General features: G+C 43.4%; 1 protein-coding gene across 1 annotated transcript in view; it reads right to left on the bottom strand.

The window, feature by feature from the left end:
• Positions 1-13094, bottom strand: part of SKAP1 (src kinase associated phosphoprotein 1) — a 328721-nt gene extending 315627 nt beyond the window's left edge. Inside the window, exon 1 of the mRNA XM_034941523.3 lies at positions 11298-13094. The gene's annotated coding sequence lies outside the window, so the exon portion shown is untranslated. The remainder of the gene's footprint in view (positions 1-11297) is intronic.
• Positions 13095-21635: the final 8541 nt, after the last annotated feature.

Genomic DNA, 21635 nt, shown 5'->3' with positions numbered 1-21635 from the left:
GAAAAACTGTCTCATGCCACATTCTCCCCTCACACAGATACAGCTTTTTTGCTCATAAAGGCCTGTCCAGTAGGTCTAATTCACGTATCTCAGGGCTTCTCCTCTCCTCTGCATCCGGGACACAAATAGTTTTCTCAATACCCTTTGAACCTCTTGTCACCATGGCAGACTATGGCAGTGTTCATTTCTGGAGATACAACCAAACTGTTCTCAGGATAATTTAAAGGTTTGGACTCTTAGACATGCTCTACCTCTATCTAAAAACATCCACTTTTCACCAAAGGTCCTCATCTCAGAGGGACAGGGGACATCTGGTTTGGAAGACTGCGCAGGAAATAAAGACTTATGGGCTGGGCACGGTGGCTCACACCTGTAATCCCAGCACTTTGGAAAGCTGAAGCAAGCAGATTGCTTGAGCCCAGGAGTTCGTGATCAGCCTGGGCAACATGGCGAAACCCCATCTCTACAAAAAACACAAAAATTAGCCAGGCGTGGTGGTGGGTGCCTGTCATCCCAGCTACTCAGGAGGCTGAGGTGGGAGGATCGATTGAGCCCGGGAAGCAAAGGCAGTGAGCTGAGATTGTATCACTGCACCCTAGCCTGGGTAATGGAGTGAAGCCCTGTCTGAAACAAAAAAAAAAACAACAAAAAACAAACAAACAAACAAACAAACAAAACACTCGCGAAGATGAAGATGGCTTCTGACAGGAAAGCTGGTGCTCTCTTCAGTAAGGCATCAGGGTAAGGTCCAGATATGTTTTTGCTTCAGCTGACAGCTACCAACAGACCAAACTTGTGGGCTCTCATGCCTAAAGAAAATGTATTCACATTCCTGTTGTCCTCCTAAGTTTATTTCTGTGTTTTCACTAGGGACTTTTAGCCCTATACCTAGAGTGAAAAGCCTTAGTTTTCAAATCTGACTGTACACTCCCTAGCCCTAAGAATGAGCAAATAACTTACTTATCTAAGCCTCATTTTCTCCATCCATAAACCCACACAGATGTTTAAAGCTTCAAATACCTTTCTGTGTGTAAAAACCTTGATAGACTACAAAGTTATGTACAGATGTTGGAGTTTATTCATTTTAGTTTCAGCAACAAAAGACAAATATGAGGATGAATGTATCTCAAAATTTGATCCGGCAATTTCACTTCTAGGAATCTATCCCACAAAAATGCTCACAGCTATGCAAAACGATGTATGTGTGAGGAATTTCACTGCAACTTTTTGAAATTCAGAGATAACCTAAATGTTGTCAATAAGGAATTGAGTAAATAAATTATAAAATTATGATGCATAGATACTATGCAACACTGTAATAGTTAAAAAGAATAAGAAAGTAAATTTATAACTTTATGGTTGTTATAAGAGTTATAAGGGCATGAAAGCCAACTTATAAAAATTAACAGATGTGGTTATTATATCATTAAATCCTTGGGTGTTCACTAGATACTTGAGTCAAGAGTGACCATAGAAAAATACACCCAGATAAACCTTAGGGAAATATCCAAAGCTTTAAACAAAAAGGGACACATCTAATAGTTGCATTTCTATTTACTATATCATGGACATCTCTTCATGTCAGTACTTCTTAATTTTTATTACTAAAAAAATTACACAGAGCCAGGCACAGTGGCTCATGCCTGTAATCCCAGCACTTTGAGAGGCGAGAGGACTGCTTGAGCTCCAGAGTTCAAGATCAACCTGGGCAACATAATGAGACCTCATCTTTACAAAGACTAAAAAACACTAGTCAGGCATGGTGGCACATGCTTGTAGTCCCAGCTACTTGGGAGGCTGAGGTAGGAGGATCACTTGAACCTGGGAGTTCAAGGTTGCAGTGAGCTGTGATCATGCCGCTCACTGCACTCCAGCCTGGGTGACAGTGAGAGCCAGTCTCAAAGCAAACAAACAAAACAAAACAAAACAAACACATAATAAAATATAGGCCATGGATTATAAAGATAGTTCTCTAGTCTAACTATTGAGAAAAGTTAGACGATTTGTAGGTAGTTGAAGTGTATTCTCAGGAATACAAATCTATAATATCCTAGCAGTGTAAGTTATAAGTTGAAACAGCCCTAAACCAAGAATCAGGCATCCAGGACTCTTGTCCCAGCTCTACCATTAACTCACTACATGACATCAACCAAACCACTTTTCTGGGCCCCAGTTTCCACATCCAGAAAATGAGAATGTTAAAGTTCATGTTCTCCAGGGTCCCTTCAAGCTGAAAATTCTATGGTTCTATGAAATCACTTTTCAAAGATTCAATAAAGGATGTTTATATATAATTATAGTCTCTGGTCATTTCTGACACTAACAGGAAGGTTTTGACAAGGCCTTAAATACTCACATGCAGAGAAAGTACACTAAGAATTTTTTCTTTTTTCTTGAGACAGAGTCTCACTCTGTCACCCAGGCTGGAGTGCAGTGGTGCAAACACAGTTCACTGCAGCCTTGACCTCCCAGGCTCATGCAATCCTCCTGCCTGAGCCTCCTGAGTAGCTGAGTCTATACAGTGCACTACCACACCTGGCTAATTTATTTTTATTTTTATTTTGTAGAGACAGGTTCTCCCTATGTTGTTCAAGCTAGTCTCGAACTCCTAGGCTCAAGCAATCCTCCCACCTCGGCCTCCCAAAGTGTTGAGATTACAGGTGTGAGCCATCACATCCAGCCCAGAATTTTTTTATTAAAAAGGTTCCTGCCCTCAAGGAACCTATAATTTAAAAAAGAAAATAAGACAGTTGAATTAATAGAAAAACAGTAGAACCACGTTTTACAAAAGGAATGTACAAAACGAAATTGTTAAGTGGGATCAGTGGAACTCAAATTTATGTTCCTAGAAGCCTTTGGCTTACTCAGAGGTGTTCAGAAGCTGCTTCCAGGATAGGGCAAGAGGGCAAAGGAGTGAGTACTTCACCTCCCCATCCTGGTTTAATCAGAGTAACTCTGCTTTCATCTGCATCATGCATCTAAGAAATATAACACTTTTACAGAAATAGGGCAGCTATAATAAAAATTTGAAAACCACTGGCCTAGATGATTTCTAAGGCCTGTTCCAACTTTAAGGTTTCACAATTCTATGATTCTAAGATGTATGTAAAAATAAGTTTTTATATTCTGCATTCAGCTTTGCAGGTACATAGGAAATTAACTTCATAAAGATTAATTCTCCTTTAAAACAAATAATTATTTTGTAATACGAATATAAAGCCCTAGAGGTACACTGGTCATTAGAGAAACGCAAATCAAAACCAAAATGAGATACCATCCCACACCAGTCAGAATGGCGATTATTAAAAAGTCAGGAAAAACAAATGCTGGTGAGGCTGACGAGGCTGTGGAGAAATAGGAATGCTTTTACACTGTTGGTGGGAGTGTAAATTAGTTCAACAATTGTGGAAGACAGTGTGGTGATTCCTCAAGGATCTAGAAACAGAAATATCATTTGACCCAGCAACCCCATTACTGAGTATATACCCAAAGGATTATAAATCATCCTAAAGACACATGCACACGTATGTTTATTGCAGCACTATTTACAAAAGCAAAGACTTGGAACCAATCCAAATGCCCATCAATGATAGACCGGATAAAGAAAATGTGGCACATATACACCATGGAATACTATACAGCCTTAAAAAAGAATAGTTCATGTCCTTTTCAGGGACATGGATGAAGCTGGAAGCCATCATTCTCAGCAAACTAATACAGGAATAGAAAACCAAACACTGCATGTTCTCACTCATAAGTGGGAGTTGAACGATGAGAACACATGGACACAGGGAGGGGAACATCATAAACCAGGGCCTGTTGAGGGGTGGCGGGCAATGGGAGGGAGAGCATTAGGACAAATACCTAATACACACGGGGCTTAAAACCTAGGTGCAGCAAACCACCATGGCACATGTATGCCTATGTAACAAACCAGCACATTCGGCACGTGTATCCCAAAACTTAAAGTAAAAACAAAAAAACAAAAAACAAACCCTAGATGTATAATTTAACACACTCAGATTTTCCTGTCCTGAATTTTCTGAATGTGAGGCATGATCATTACAAAAGAACTGGATGGGAATACAAGGCAGACAAAGGGGTTATAAAAAAGATTTGCAAGATCCCTGGAACACCACCGACTAGCTGTCAGTTTTGCCAGTGAGGTAAAAGATACTGAACTAGAGCTAGAATCACTCGGCTCTACTACTGAATTAGGTCATTTTTGTTTTATAGAACACATCTCAGAAAAATCCATGATAATTACTACAGTGTTTTCTATGCATTATTACATTTAATTCTCCCAACTCCATGAAACAGGTGTTATTTTCTTCCCCATTTTACAAACAAGAAAACCGGAGCCATGGATGTTAAGTACTTTGCCCAAGGTCAAAGAGCCAGGGCTCAAACCCAGAGAGTCTGACAGCAAAGCCCCTGCTCTCAGCCACCAAAAGCTGTACCCCATGTTGCTACTGGTGACTCTCAGATGCTGGGTAGACAGCCTGCCCTCCAAAGGTCAAAGGATAGGATTCAAATGGGACTCTGCCTCCAATTCCTCTATAAATTTATTTGTCTCATTATCCAATCACAAAGAAGAGTTTTCACTTCCCTTATCAAGGCTGGCCCTAGATAAAAATAATGAGGTAGCTGCAGCTTGTTCATCCTCCCTCCCCCTCACGGCTCCTTCTTCATATGAGGAAGGAAAGAAATACTGACTCCATGAAATTTGTTCTGATGCCTCCCAAGAATTGGCCACTCCTTATCTTGTGCACGCACTGAAGATGTATATGTGTACATATATACATCTGTGTGTGTGCATGTAGTACTTTCTTGCCTACTTTACATTTCATCCCTCTCCCCAACTAGATCATATCTCCTTAGGAATCACAACTAATTTTTACTCATCTCTGTATCCACAACACCTGACAGAGTGCCTAGCATATAATGGAGGCTTGATAAATGTTTATTTGTTTGAATGAAGGAAAGAAGTACATTCAACTCGGCGCGGTGGCTCTCACCTGTAATCCCAGCACTTTGGGAGGCTTAGGCAGGTGGATCACCTGAGGTCAAGAGTTCGAGACCAGCCTGGCCAATATGGCAAAACCCCGTCTCTACTAAAAATACAAAAATGTTCTGGGTGTGGTGGAGTGTGCCTGTAATCCCAGCTACTGCGAAGGCTGAGGCAGGAGAGTTGCTTGAACCTGGGAGGCGGAGGTTGCGGTGAGCCAAGATTACACCACTGCACTCTAGTCTGGGCTCAAAAAAATAAATAAATAAAGAAGTACATTCATACATTCATGCTGTCTCCAAGGTTCCCAGTGTGTCCCATTGTGGCGCCTCACCTAATCTTGCTTTTCTCGGGAACCCTTTCTCCCAGTCAAACTTTGTCAAGCCTGGGCTCCCTTTCTCCTCCAGATCTGCTCTCTGCCCTCCAAAATGATAACCAGTTAGCTAACCTTATGTGTAATAAGTGCTAATGAAGTTAGCTGAGGTTAATATATTAATGTATCACTTCTTTTCATAATGTATTTTCACTTTAACTAGAAACAATTCCTTGACCTAATAGAGCCATTTCTAATGGTGAATGCATTATGCCAGCATTCAGGATGGGTGGGGGGTGGGAAATCATTGGCAGGAGAGTTTTAAGGACCCTGGCCTAGGCACCGTAAAACCACATGAACCCACCCACTTGTGTAGAAGAGTCATGGAACTAAAATGGCAAACACACATAAATACTAACACTGCAAGTACATGTGATCTCTACTGTGACCAAATGAGTTGACCAAAGAAATGAAATTTGATCTGCCACAACAGGAGTCTGGGGTTCCCCACTGATCTTCAAGCCAAGTTAGGGTCACCTGAATGACAGATGCTCCTAAAGAGAAATGAGCTAGCCCTGTGTTTGATTGGTATGGGGCTAGGATGTTGGAGACAGCAGGAGTAATCTGATACATCTTTCACCGCTTACCGCATAGATGAGGAAACTGAAACCCAGAGAGATAGGTGACCTGTTCAAGGCCACGAAGCCAGAGCCAAAATTGGGACAAAATAATTAATTTCCTTAAGCTAATATACAGGAAATTTTCTTTTCTTTTCTTTTTGTTTGTTTGTTTGTGGCGGAGTCTTGCTCTGTCACTCAGGCTGGAGTGCAGTGGCATGATCTCGGTTCACTGCAACCTCCACCTCCTGGGTTCAAGAGATTCTCCTGCCTCGGCCTCCCCAGTAGCTGGGATTACAGGTGTGTGCCACCACACCCAGCTAATTTTTTGTATTTTTATTAGAGACGGGGTTTCTTCATGTTGGCCAGGCTGGTCTTGAACTCCTGATCTCATGATCTGCCCGCTCAGCCTCCCAAAGTGCTGGAATTACAGGCGTGAGCCACCATGCCTGGCCTTCTATCTTATTTAAAGCATCCTACACATTAGCTATTACGAAGCCTATTATTTGCCACAGGGCTCAACTACTTAAAAGATCTAACCCAAAAGAATCATGGCTAAAGCCTCTGCACAGCGGCAGGCAGCATCATACAAATCTCAGCAAAGTGCATTTAACTTGCAGAACCCAATTCACATCCAGAACCCTAGCTACATGGGAGTCTGGAAGATGCAGTATTTTACTTTACAGCTTCTGCAGTACAAAAAAGCACATCAGAAATAGTGGGAATGAATATCAAGTGTGAATTAATCTTATCTAGCATATTATATATATTACATTTTTTAGAACCTTCTTAAACCTTTGTCAAGTTGACAAATTGGTATACTGTTTTAAATAATATTTATTTGATTATTGGTAAGGATGAGCTTTGTGGGGCTTTTTTTGTTTGTTTTGTTTTTTTGAGGCAGGGTATCACTCTGTCCCCTGCCCACCCTAGGCTGGAGAGCAGTGGTCATCACGACTCACTGCAGCCTCAACCTCGCAGGCTCAAGTGATCTTCCCACCTCAGCCTCACAAGTAGCTGGGACTATAGGCATGCACCACCACACCTGGCTAATTTTTAAAGTTTGTTTTTTTTTGTTTTGTTTTGTTTTTTTTGTAGAGGCAGGTTTCTCCATGTTGCCCAGGCTGGTCTTGAACTCTTGAGGCTCAAGCAATTCACCCACCTCTGCCTTCCAAAGTGCTGAGATTACAGGTGTGCACCATCGCACCTGGCTGATTTTTATTTTTATTTTTATTTCTGTGCAGATGGGGTCTTACCAGGTTGCCTAAGCTGGTCTGAAACTCCTGAGCTCAAGTGACCCAAAGTGCTGGGATTACAACCATGAGCTTCCACGCCCAGCCAGGATAAACTTTTAAAACTGTATGTACTGGCCTTTCATATTACTTCTTTTATAAATTACCTTGTTCTACTTTTTATTCATTTTTCTTTAGGGATATTTGTCCCTTTGTTCTTACATATTTGTAAGAACTCTTTATACATTAAGGATATTAACCCATTAACCAAAGGCCTTTTTTTTAAATGTCAAATTTTGCCAGGAGCTAGCCCTAATTTGATTAACTCCGCTGATGGTTCCTTGGTTTGGTATCTCCTAAATATTTACACATTTGGCTTGTTCCATAGATATTCAGATTTATAACTATAGTCATGCCTTTTTTCACACACTCTACAGCAGAACCTGGTTTGCCTGTCAGGGAGATAAGATCACTAGAGAGCTGTGCAGATATTAAGGAGAGACACACACCAGGTCTGGGGATTTAGAGATGAAAGCACAGATCCCAGAAAGTGGGCAGTCTCCCTTGTTCAAGAGTATGATGAAGGTCTCAACACTGTGAGGTTAGTTAGCAAGATGAGGTGGAGGAATCAGATCCCAGATGACAAGAGTCTGCTGTTCAGGAAGACATTTATAGTCACAGAACAAATTAACAAACACATCTAAATGGCCTTGATCTTCTTTTATACTTCCTGCCTAGGTAGGAATTTGTGGTCTCAGGAGCTAGAACCACAGATATGAAGAAAACGGCTTTAGTTGGTAAAGAAAATAGTATATAAAGTAGCAGCTGCATTTAAGTCCTCAACTGCTGTTATAGATATTTAATTTTGTCCCATGTTTTCTCAAATATACTTACTGCTTCTCAAATATACTTCTGGCAGAGCTGCCTCTCACAACAGAGACTGAAAAACCAGATTCTTGCTTTCTCAGTTTCCCTTACAACTAGGAATGGCCTTGTCTTAGTCCATTCATGCTGCTACACCAAAATACCTCGGGCTGGATAATTCATAACAAGAGAAATTTATTGCTTACAGTTCTGGAGCCTGGGAAGTCCAAGATCAATGTACCAGCAGATTCAGATGAAGGCGTGTTCTCAGCTTCATAGGTGGTGCATTCTTGCTGCTTCTTCACATGATGGAAGGAGTGAACAAGCTCCCTTGGGCCTGTTTTACAAAGGTACTAATCTAATTTATGAGGGCTCCACCATCATGACTTAATCACCTCCTAAAGGCCCTACCTTTTAAAATATTGCATTGGGGATTAGATTTCAATTTATGAATTTTGAAGGGACACAAACATTCAGATTATATTAGGCCACATGACACAGTTCTGGCCAAGGAGAGGAAGGGGAAGACTACTGGGAGACGTCTGAGGACATTTTTATTCTAGTTAAAAAGACGAGTATGCATGAGGCTCCTACTCTTTCATTCATGTCTATGAATATAGTTGTATGAGCACATGATTTCTTCAACCATGGCAACCATGCAAGCCTAGAGACCAAGAGCCAACACTGAAGGTAGAAAAGCAAAAGGATGAAGGAAGCCTGGTCAGTCATAGCATTTTTCAGCTGATGAACCAAAATAAGACCTCTACATTTCTTATTTTGTGAGAGAGTAAGAACTTTTATTGACACTTTTAGTTTTTTGTTACCTGCTTCTGCATTTTGACACATTCAAAATATAAAATGATACAGAATCTATATCATTGTAAGTATATAAAATATGTTAGCGTGTGGATAAGGACAGGATGGTATTGGTAGGGGCAGGAAGCAGGGAAATTCTCGGCAGAAAAGGGCAGGGTCCCTGGCGAAGCCCCACCCTCAAGCCTAGAACCGCGGTCCAAAGTGAGAGCATGCATTCCTATTTTCCTGCTCAAATGTTGCCTTTTCCAAAATCACCATGACCTGTCTCACCCCCCATCCTGTACCCATTAAATCCCCTGGCCCAACTGGCAGATGGCAAAGAAGGAGAGAAGAGAAGAAGTAGCCAGACATTGGAAAGAAACAGCTTGACTTCAGAGGAATGGCTTGATGGTGGGACTTAGGAGAAGTGTACAGCAGGGGACTGCTGGACTCCATGGGAAGATCACCTTCCTACTCCATCCCCCTTCCAGCTCCCCATCCTGCTGGGAGCCACTTTCATCAGTAATAAAATTCTCCGCATTCATCACCCTTCAATTTTTTCATGCAACCTTGGTTGCAAGGACTCAGGTATGGGCGCAAAAGGTTGTCACACTGACCCTCCACTGAGCTGTTAACACTTAAGCCATTCATGGACAGAAAAGCTAAAAGAGCACACTGTAACACATGCCCTCTGGGTCTTCAGAGGTTGCGGGTACCCCCACAGATGCTGCTGCAGGGCTGCACAGTTTTGCTCCTGCCAGCACCCAAAAGCAGTCACTCTGGCTCCTGCACCTGCTCACTTGTGTGCTCCCCCTCCTGTGAGGGATTGAGAGCTGGGGGCTAAGTAACTGAGGCACCCCTGTTGCAAGGTCCATGAAGGGGTCAAGGAAAATTTCCCGTTTCAGTACGATGACTAATACCAAGACCAGAATGTTCTATAGAGAAGTGTTGGGGGAAAGGGAGAGCAGGGTCCCATTCCCGGACATTCTGATTTAATTGGCTTGGGGTAGGAGGCAAGCATTGGTATTAAAAATTTTAATTTTATTTTACAGGTGGAGAAACGAAGGATCAAGCAGTGTGACTGGTAGAAACTGTGTTATACAAGGTAAACCAAGAAGAGAATTGTGCAAAAATGTCTTCAGGGTCACTTCTTTCCCTAACTTGGTACCTCAGAGTTCTTTCCACTAGATATCCAGTGTGTTCAACCTAACTCCTATCTGCAATGGGCCTCCAAATATTGCACCCCTATGGGCAGGGCTGTGTGTCATTTCCCTGGCCCCTATCTGGGTCAAAACTCTCATTCCTCCAGGGACCTGCTGGGCAACTAGCAAACTAATCTTCAATGTATTTTACCCAAGGTGTTAATGACAGATAATGGCTTAATGCATTACCCCTCCCAGCTAACATTTCCATTTTAATAGAGCCTTTAAATGCTTTAACCTGAAGGAAACAGCATGAAAAATGCAGGGACAGCAAATATCTGGCACCTTTGCTCCTTCCCTGTTCCTGGAAGACATCTTCAAATGGTCACTGAGGCTTTTCCTGCTATGCCTGGACATACCCTGAGAAGCCCATAGGGCCCTGGGCAGCCCCTACCAGCCTATGATGGGAGTTACCATGCAAGATGAAATCTATTTGCCAACCTTATCGTGAAACAAATATTTGTCCAGGAGTAAAAAGACCTGAATTCTACTTTGGGGCTTTGACATTACCTGGACATAGGGCCTAAACAAATTTATTAGACATTTCCAAGTCTCAGTTTCCTTACCCATAAAATGAGAGGACTGGCATTACAGTCAAGCATTTCCAAAGAATAGTTCTCAATCTGCCAGGGACTCTCAAAATCTGACCTCACAGCTCTCCAAGCTGATTGCTGCTACCACGTACCTCTTCCCATTTTTGCCTTGCTTCCCACAAGGGAAGGAAATTCACTCCCAACTGGGCACCACCTTTCTATCTCTATTTGGGGACCTTCCTGTCCCTGAAAGGCCCTGGGAACATAATGTAAAGCAACTATGGGGGCAGCTGCTAAGAAGCCAGATCTTGTGACACTAAGAGTCCAGTCACGTGGTTCAGAGTCCACAGCAACCTGTGGCGACTATGCAGTCATCAGCCAGAGAGGCAGAGCCTCTGTCTGGAGATGTGTCAGAAATGGGTGTGACTAGTCCCAGACACATCAAGTGGGGAAAAATCAGGTGTGCAGATTACGTTGTGTAAATGCCTTTCTAATTCTCAATGCTCCAGGAAGGAATCTCAGAGATTAAATTAAGCTGTTAACCCTCTAGGCGCTCCTGTCGTTTATTGTTAAGGAATTAATAGGAATGCGGGAATGCAGATGGCCTGGCTGTCAGCTCGGAGAGGCGATTTTTCTGATCTCCAAGGATGTTTCCAGCATCTTTCATTAAGCACTCGTGTACCAATTTGTCATTTTAACCGAGTAGCAAAGAAACTCCCACTCAACTGCCTACCTCAGGTGCTGGGAGTGCAATCCTCCGAGGAGCCTTTCTGGGTTGCAGGTGCAGGGGAGGCGCCCAGGTGATGGGGGTGGGGTGCAGCGAGAAATGGATTTAAAGCCACTCCAGGAAGGAAATCGGATCCCAAAACCTGGTTGTCCTGGGCACAGGCTTCAGGTGACTGCAGAAGATTCCTCTCTAGCAATCCTGAACTGAGCAGAGATGTGAAGACTTACTTCTTTCCGCTTTCTGGAAGCGCTCCAGGACGCAGGTGGCACGCTCAACGCGGGGAGGCGCCACCTACAGGACAGAGGAAAACCTGCAGCTTGGGCTCGAGATTTCAACAGTCTGTGGCGGGGGCTGATGAGGGCGGCCCCTCCTCCTCCTGGAGTAATAGTCCCTGACATTTATCGAATGCTCTTCTCGTGCCAGACACTGTCCTGAGCACTTGACATGTATTAATGATTTTAAACCTCACAACAACCCTATTAGGTAGGTGTTATTTTCATCTTCATTTTATGGAATAGAAAACCACAGTTCCAGGAGAGAGAGTAATTTGCCCCAAGTCACCCAGTTAGGAAGTGGGAAGTGGAGACCCCGACCCTGAGTAGGCACTAAGGCGGGTGTGGTGGGATGGTTAGAGTCGGGCGCAACTCTACTCATGGTTCACAGCATTCAACTCTATGGGCCCTCAATTCTGCAGCTTTGGTTTACCATTTTTTGAGACTCGCTTACTCGTCTGAAGAGGAAATCGTTGCTAAGGTAATCATAACCTTGTGTAATTTTTAAAGAGATGGAAAATGACAAACATCGCATATTCTCACTTATTTGTGGGATCTAAGAAAACAATTGAACTCCTGGAGATAGTGGAAGGATGGTTACCAGAGGCTGGGTAGTGGGGGGCCTGAGGGGGAGGTAGGGTGGTTAATGGGCACAAAAAAAAAAAAATAGAAAAAACGAATAGGACCTAATATTTGATAGCACAACAGGGGTACTATGGTCAATAATACTTTAATTGTACATTTTGAAACAACTAAGAGTATAATTGTATTGTTTGTAACACAAAGGATAAATGCTTGAGGGGATGGATACCCATTTTCCATGATGTAATTCTTACACATTGCATGCCTGTACCAAAATATCTCATGTGCCTCATAAGTGTATACACCTACTATTTACCCACAAATATTTTTGAAAAACCAAGGCGAAAAAGTGGGCACAGTGGGGCAGGGATGCTGGAGATTGTGTATCTCTCATCAGTTCATTTTTTCAGTTATATAGATGAGTATGAGAGAGGTAAGGGACCCAACAACGTGCACAATCTCAGTGACAGTGCAAGAACTGGAACCCAGATTTCCTCACTCCCAGCCCAGTGCTTTCCCTCCGTGCTACATTCATTCTTTAATCATCCATTGACAGGATGGATTCTGTATGTGGGACGGAAGGTAATCACACACAGTGTGGCTTCAGAGGCTCCAGGCCCACCCTCTGACCAAAATATACATTTCCTTTTTTTTTTTTTTTTTTTTTTTTTGAGACAGGGTTTTGCTCTGTTGCCCAGGCTGGAGTACAGTGACGCAATCTCGGCTCACTGCAACCTCCACCTCTGGGTTCAAGCAATTCTTCTGCCTCAGCCTCCTGAGTAGCAGGGATTACAGGCACACTCTACCACACCCAGTTAATTTTTGTATTTTTAGTAGAGATGGGGTTTCGCCATGTTGGCCAGGCTGGTCTCAAACTCCTGGCCTTTAGTGATCCGCCTGCCTCAACCTCCCAAATTTCTGGGATTACAGGTGTGAACCACCATGCCCGGCTCAAAACATACTTTAAAAAAAACCTGGTGGCTGTTGCGTAAAATTCCACCATTAGTGGCTCATTTTATTCACTAAGACTTTGATCCTATCCACTTAGGACCAGTAAGGCTTTTAACTGTTGGCCATCGTTTCATGTGTATGTAATTGAGTTCTAAAGCAGCGCTACTCAAAGTGTGGTCCACAGACAGCAGCATCAGTATCATCTGCAAGCTTGTTAGAAATGCAAGTCATGGCTTTCACCCAGACCTACTGAGTCAGAATTGCCGTAGTTCTCAAACTTCTGTGTATGTGCTTAAGTTCTCATCTGAAGAGCTTATGAAAACACAATTTCCTGAGACAACTGTTCCCCACCTCAAACCCAGAGATTCTGATTCAGCAAGTCTGGGGAATGCACCCCAAAATTTGCATTTCTAACAGGTTCTCAGGTGATGCACCTGAGACCAGCTACTGCTGGTCTGGGGACTATACTTTCAGTAGGACCTAAGGAGTTCCTGATAACAGATATTGGGGAGGGAGAAGAGGGAGAATGAGCACACAGAGGTAGAAGAAGGAAAGGTTATCACCAAGGGTGCAAAGGGTACAGAATATGAAGCCTTGGAGTCAAAAACCGCTGAGGGTGTGAGTGAACAATCACGTCTTTCCATTTGAATACATTCAAATATTAAGATCCTTAAGTGATTCAATACAATGCATGCATGTTTGTTAGCTGGATTTACTGAGCCTATGGTAAAATCTGCTCTTGCATCACCTTTTGCTGAGCCCTGCCTGTCTGAGTTACAAATGAAAATCTTTCCAGTCCTCTCTGACCATCAGTTAGTTTTCCAATTTCATTCCAGAGTTAACTGCACTGTAGCAGCAGACAAAACTGGCCCGATGGCAGGAATACTGTTCCCCGATGGTATCAGAGCCATCTGTATTTATGTTTGCTGTGTGACTGTCACTTGTATACAATCACGCAGAGACTCTGATATTAAGACTTGGCCTGGAAATCACCCCCATGGCACAGCTCTGGTGGAAAAGGAAAAGGGGCTTCAGTGGCAACCAGATATCAAACACAAATTACATTGCCCTTGTACCAAAACAGGCATCTTTAAGAAATCATGTCTTCTGGTCTTCCTTTGCTATACTTCAGGTAATATGGTACCCAGAGGAACCCAGAGAGATAACAACCTCTTCTATTTGTAAAGACCACTTGTGAAGGAAACTCCATAACCTCCCTGTGGTGGAGTGTATTATTGCTCAGCAAACATTCATTCTTCTCTATTTCCCTCCGTGGGGGGAGCAAACTTCCCCACTCCATTGATGATGGGTCTAGCCATGTGACTTGTTTTGGCCAATGGAATGTAAACAGAGGCTTTAACTCTACTTGCTTGGTTAAGCTTGGTCTCTTGCACCTCTACCCTTTGCCACGAGAAGAGCATGCCCTTGTCACTTCGGCCTGAGTCCCAGAATGAGAAGTTACATGGAGAAGACCTGAACAAGATTCACAACCTGAACAGAATCACTGCAGCCAATCCACAAACCTGGGAGCAAAAAATAAATGTTATAAATTTCTGAGATTTTAGATTAGTTGTTATGCAGCATTATTTTAGTAAAGTTGACTGATACACTCCCTCAGGTACCTGTTCCACTGAACTTTTGCTGCAAAGTTCTTCATTGTGTCTAACCTAAATCCATCATACATTAATGTAAAGATCTATCTCATTTGTGGTCCAAATGAGGGATCACTAGATTACATCTTTGATTCTAAATGTCCAAATCTAGCTTGAATTGTTTACTATATATTTAGATGAATAAAATAGAGGTGCATTCAGGGAATTATTTGCATTTACAAAGTATCATCTATGGTTTTCCTTACTGGAGCTATTAGAAGGTGGGTCCTTAAGAAGTGATCATCTTCAGGAACCAGAAAAGTAGCAATGGGAGAGATGAGAGTTTGGAAGCCTAATTAAAATATTATAGAACTGAGCCAGGTGTGGTGGCTCACACCTGTAATCCCAGCACTTTGGGAGGCCGAGGCAGGCAGATCATGAGGTCGGGAGTTTGAGACCAGCCTGGCCAACATAGTGAAACCCTGTCTCTACTAAAAATACAAAAAATTAGCCAGGTGTGGTGGTGCACACCTGTAATCCCAGCTACTTGGGAGGCTGAGGCAGGAGAATCTCTTGAACCCAGGAGGCAGAGGTTGCAGTGAGCCAAGATCGCACTATTGCACTACGGCCTGGGTAACAGCAAGATTCAGCCTTGAGCAAAAAATAAAGTCATAGAACTGCCTTATTTTCTCTTAGCTTTCTTTCCTAGCAGTTTATAAATTATTTATTTCCTAGCAGTTTGCAATTATTTTATTTGCCTATTTTCTTTCTTTTTATTTGTCTGTCTCCCCCATTAGAAAGTGTTTCCATAAAGGCAGGAACAATGTTTGTCATATTCACAACTTCATCCTCCAGTACTCAGCAAACTCTGGCATGTAGCAGTCACAAAAAAAAAAAAAAAAAAAAAAAAAATTCAGTAGAGACAGGGTTTCACCATGTTGGCCAGGCTGGTCTCAAACTCCTGGCTTCAGGTGATCCACCCTTTTCAACCTCCCAAAGTGCTGGGATTACAGGCGTGAGCCACTGTGCCTGGCCAAAAAAAATTTGTTAAATAAATTCTTTCTAATAAGGGCATGTCACTAGACCAGGTAAGGGGGAAATAATGAAAAAGAGATAGGATTTACAGTCTAAACATCTGGCTTCTACACTATGTGATCTTAGATAGTTCAGTGGTGTCTTACTCTGCTCCAGCTGCTGTAACAAAATACCATATACTGGGTGGCTTATAAACAACAGAAATTTATTTGTTACAATTCTGAAGGCTGGGAAGTCCAAGATCAAGGTGCTAGCAGATTTGGTGGCTGGTAAAGGCCTGCTTCTTCATAGGTAGTGCCTTCTTGCTGTGTCCTCACATGGTGGGAAGAGCAAGCTAACTCTCTGGGACCACCTCTTTTATGAGGGCACTAATCCCATTCACGAGGTCTCTACCATTAGGACCTAATCCCTTCCCGAAGGTCCCACCTCCTATACCATCACCTTGGGGGCTAGGATTTTAGTATATGAATTTGGGGGAAACATAAAGATTCACTCCATTGTAAATGGGCACCTAATTGTGAAAAACTTTGAATCATAATAATACTCAGTCAATGGAGAGCCACTGAGTAATTTTGAGCTGTGGAAGGACCGATCAAGACAGCATCTTGATAGCCGGGCATGGTGGTGCATGCCTCTAATCTCAGCTACTCAGGAGACTGAGGCAGAAGAGTCACTTGAACCTGGGAGGTGGAGGTTGCAGGGAGCCGAGATTGCGCCACTGCACTCCAGCCTGGGCCACAGAGCAGGACTCTGTCTCAAAAAAAAAAAAAAAAAAAAAAAAAAAAGCATCTTGAGATGATATATGTGATCGCTGTGTTCAGAGATGGTTTAGCAGAGAGAGGGAGCAGTTAGAAGGTAATTTCAAGGTGGAGGAATAAGGGCCTAAAGTGTGGGGTGGCAGTGGGAGTGAAAAGGAATGAGATTTGGATGGATGGAAGATTCAATAGTTCTATCGCCTGATGGGAAAGGGAGGCAGGAGAGAGAGGGTGCCTAAGGAAGCGCCATGATTTTATACCTGTATAGCTGAAATAATAGAAATGCTCTTAATAGATACATGGAAGTTGGAGAAGAGGCCAGCTGTGTTTGGGAGAAATGATAATGTATTTTAGACAATAGAATTTAGACAATGGCTGATTATGAAGCGAAAATGCCTAGCCCTTAGGTAGAAATTCAGGACTAGGCCAGGCACAGTGGATCATGCCTGTAAGTCCCAGCACTTTGGGCGGCCGAGTAGGGTGGATTGCTTGAGTCCAGGAGTTCAAGACCAACCTGGGAAACATGGCAAAGCCCGGCTTTACTAAAAATACAAAAACTTAGCTGGGCATGGTGGTGCGCACCTGTAATCCCAGCTACTCGGGAGGCTGAGGTGAGAGAATCACCTGAGCCCAGGAGGTCAAGGCTGCAGTGAGCTGAAGTCACACCACTGCACTCCAGCCTGGGGGATCAGAGTGAGACCCTGCCTCACAAAAAGAAAGAATAGAAAGAAAGAAATTCAGGACTACACCTTCAGAGAGAAGTCAGAACAGAAAACCGCTTGTGGTCATTGGACTCATGGAGGTGACAGGTATAGGAAGAGAAAAGCCAGAGACTGAAGCCAGACTGGCACACTGCCTAGTTAGCAAGGGCAGGTGGGGGAAGCCGTGGCTGGTGAAAGGGATAGAGAAACAAAATCAGCAGAGGGTCTCAGAAGCCAAGAAAAGGGAGAATTTTGTGGGGGTTTTGTTTGTTTGTTTGTTTGCTTGCTTTGGTTTTTGTTCGTTTGATTGCTGGGATTACAGGCATGAGCCACTGCACCTGGCTGGAAAGGGAGAATTTTGATGTCCAGCCCTGTCTTCTCTGTGACCAGCACTGGCTGTCAGACTTCTTAGGGAGCTCTCCTGTAGGAGCAGAGCGTAACATCCTTTAACTAGATTGTGTTGTCTCTAACCACCTGGGTGGCTGAGGGAGTCCCAAGGCTTTGTGAGCCTTTGAAAGAAAAATCCAGGGAAGGGAAAATGGAGAAATATAATCAATAACAACAAGCCTTGTTTTTTCCACTTCATATGCAGGAAGCAGTCCAGGGCTGTAGCTGCTGCTATGCTGGGTGTACTCTGGATATTCAAAAGGTCATCTGGCATAGAGACAGGCTAAATTATGGCTGGAGTGTATGAATCTGAGGAGGTTCTCCATTAACATTTATTAGGAATTGTCATCACTTCAAATCGAATGGGCCCCAGATGTGGAAACCCCGGCTGCCTCAGACTTCTCTTCTGGGCTGCAATCTCTCCTCTGATTTATTGTTATTAAACATGACCAGATTTTGTAGAGGGGAAAATTGAAGAAAGCAACACACGCATGGGGAACCGTTGGGTGGAGGCTGCCAAGAGAAAAACAAACCATTTTATAATTTCTGGTGGCAGTGGGAACACATGGAGATGAGAGCTATTGTTACGAGGCTCCATAGAGCCTATTTCCTAAATCAAAAAGACACAAGCCTCAACTTCCGGGCAGTCTGTTTGAAGGGCAAATGTCCTAACCCTGAGGATGAGAGAGGGGCAGTTGAAGACAATGAGAAAGGCTAAGAATAGAGAGTTAGTGCTTAGAATTTGGGAAGCCATGGCAGGGATCCTCTTCCTTAAAATATATTACCTTACAGGGTGGATGGCTTCCTGGGAGTCATCACACCCCCACTGGATGTTAGGTCATTATGCTTATCAATAATATTTACTCTCTCATTGTGTAAATATTGCAAGGGATACCAAGAAGTCAAAATTAGAGTCCCACCTTCTGGTGATCTATTTCCTGTCTTTACTCAACATAATTTTATGAAGCACATCCTAGGTATCAGGCACTGCTGAAAGTGTTGAGGGAATATTAGTAAATGAAAGAGATAAAGACTCTCTCAGAGTGCTCTCTGAGCACTCACAAATCTGTAGGGGACAAACTCAGGAATTAATTAAAATTAGCTACTAGACAAAAGTGTATAAAAGGAAGGCAGCTTAAAGAAAGACACCGTGTTAAGAGTCAGAACACCTGAACTCCAGTCCTGGCTCTACCGCCTAAGAGTCTTATGACTTTAGATGAGTTGGTACATAATTTAACTTTTGTGAACCTCGATTGTTTTTTGGGTTGTTTTGTTTTGTTTTTGAGACAGGGTCTCACTCTGTCACTGAGGCTGGAGTGCAATGGTGAGATTATGGCACATTGCAGCCTTAACCTCCCAGGCTCAAATGATTCTCCCACTTCAGCCTCCCAAGTAACTGGGACTGCACGTGCATGCCACCATGTTGGGCTAAGTTTTATATTTTTTTAGAGACGAGGGTCTCACTATGTTACCCAGCCTGGTCTCAAACTCCTAACCTCAAGCGATCCTCCCACCTCAGCCTTGCAAAGTGCTGGGATTACATGCATTAGCCACTGCACCCGGCCAAACATGAGCTCCTTGTTTGTAAAATAGTAATAAACCTGCCCTAACTATCTCACGGGTTTGTGTAAAAATTAAATGTGGTAATGTAGTCAAAGAGTTCCTTATAAACTAAATTGCTCTATGGTGTCAGGTTTGTAAGTGCCAAATAAATGGAAAGGTGGGTGTTATGGGATGGTTCATTTGCTTGCCAGGAACCTGGGGACACATCCTCTTCTGCTTTCTTTCAGGAAAAGGGGCAAGCAGGACTATCCCCAGGCCACCAGATACATGCCCCTTGGGGAGTCATTTACTAGTAGAGTCTGAATATCTGGTGCTGACTTCACTAGCAAGCCATCACTGGGAAGCCCTCCCTTACTGTGGCTCCTGTTCTTAGAACAGTGCATGGAAATTATCCCATGTGGGAACTATGGTAAGTGAACATAGATAATGAGGAAAGTCTCAGAAGGGCTACATCTAATTATTGTTCTTGCATTGTCCTCCTTTCAGAAAATTGTCTACATTCCTGGCTGGGCGTGGTGGCTCATGCCTGTAATCCAGCACTTTGGGAGGCCGAGGTGGGCGAGTCACTTGAGTCAGGAGTTCGAGACCAGCCTGGCCAACATGGTGAAACCCTGCCTCTACTAAAAATACAAAAAATTAGCTGAGCATGGTGGTGCATGACTGTAATCCCAGCTACTTGGGAGGTTGGGTCAGGAGAATCGCTTTAACTGGGAGGTGGAGGTTGCAGCGAGCCAAGATCACGCCACTGCACTCCAGACTGGGAAACAGAGCAAGACTCCACCTCAAAAAGAAGAAGGAGAAGGAGGAGGAGATTATCTACATTCCTGAGGAGGAGAAGTTGTACTTAAACTACCTTGATCCAACTTCCAGCTTTACAATCATTGCCCCCCACCAAGCATATATCATACATATATACCTGCTAGCATGAATACCTGCATCATATCTAGAATTAATGGGAATAGTCGTAGGGCCAATCTTTCTTATATCAAGCAAGCTGAACAAGGGTCCAAGGGATAAGGCCACAGCTACTTCCTCCTGCTTTAGAACAGAGCTAAATAAACCTGTTCCTAAGTCTTGTGAGTTATTGCATCCTTGCCTTGTAAGGAATGAAGACTTAACCTGCTTCCTGGCACTCATTACTAGCTGAGTGAAGATTCCCATTAATCCAGAAATGGGAGCCTCTCTGGCTTGCATATGTCCAGGAATGGACATACCACCCACAATTTTACTCCTGGTGGCCAATCGGTCCCGCACACAAACACAGGCACATCTTTTATTTAATGCTCAAGATTTGTGAACAACTCCCAGCGCTGTGCCTTCCAGGGACCTCTATCATGGCCAGAGCCAGTCAATAATGACACCCTGGCAGCTTTCAAAGGTGCACGAGTGGAATGGCCATTGAGCTACTCCATGCAATGAAAAGTTCTAATGGGGAGTGGGGACACTTCTCTGCCCAATCCCATCCCATGGCTTGGCTGAAAATTTTTTTCTTTTGAGAGATCACTGGCTTTCTCCAGAAACCTTGACTATAAGGATGAGGATGAGGAGAAAAAATAAGAACTGCCGAGTGTGGTGGCTCACGCCTGTAATCCCAGCACTTTGGGAGGCTGAGGTGGGTGGATCACAAAGTCAGGAGTTCAAAACCAGCCTGGCCAAGATGGTGAAATCCTGTTTCTACTAAAAATACAAAAGAAAAAAAAATTAGCCAGGCGTGGTGGCGAGTGCCTGTAATCCCAGCTACTCGTGAGGCTAAGGCAGAGAATTGCTTGAACCAGGGAGGCAGAGGTCACAGTGAGCCGAGATCATGCCACTGCACTCCAGCCTTTGCAACAGAGTGAGACTCTGTCTCAAAAAAAACAAAAAACAAAAAACAAAAAAACTACACAGGGGAGGTTGTGGGGAATTTGGAATATTCCCTAAGGATTTCCTCCATTGAAGAGGTCTGCTTTAAAGTACTGGGGGTCCACAAACTCACCCCATTTCCAGCTTGGCCTTGGGAGAAGAGGAGGACAGAGAACAGAATTCTGGATTGTTACTAGGTAGTTGGGCTGCATCAGGAAGACATTTTGGTAGAAGGAGAGGAAAGAGAGATAGGAAGTGGGAAGGGAAGCACTAAGGGTTTTTTTTTTTGGCCCCGATCCCCTTAGCTAGACAAGCTCAATGGGGCTTAGGATGGAGGTCAGGGATAGCCTAAGATCCTGTTACTGAAAGGGTAGTCTCCAGCCAGCAGCATCAGCATCACCTGGCTCTTAGGCTTCATCCCAGACCTACTGAATCAGAAATTGCATTTTAATCCCTAGGTGATAAGTATGTCCAATAAAATTTCAGGAGCATTAGCCTAGATGCTTCAATGGGAATAACTTCTTGCAGTGAGCTGTTGAGGAACTGTGCTGGATAATCTCTCTGCCCTTCCAAATCCACTTGCCATCCTTATTCCCCTGCTCTTGGGACTAAGAAGTGAATTGATGAATTCGCTTCCTTTATTCATTGCTTCAACAGGCTCCCT

This window comes from Pan paniscus, chromosome 19 (genome assembly GCF_029289425.2).
Source record: "Pan paniscus chromosome 19, NHGRI_mPanPan1-v2.0_pri, whole genome shotgun sequence".
Taxonomy (NCBI): Eukaryota; Metazoa; Chordata; class Mammalia; order Primates; family Hominidae; genus Pan; species Pan paniscus.
This window is presented reverse-complemented; position numbering and strand designations above follow the sequence as displayed.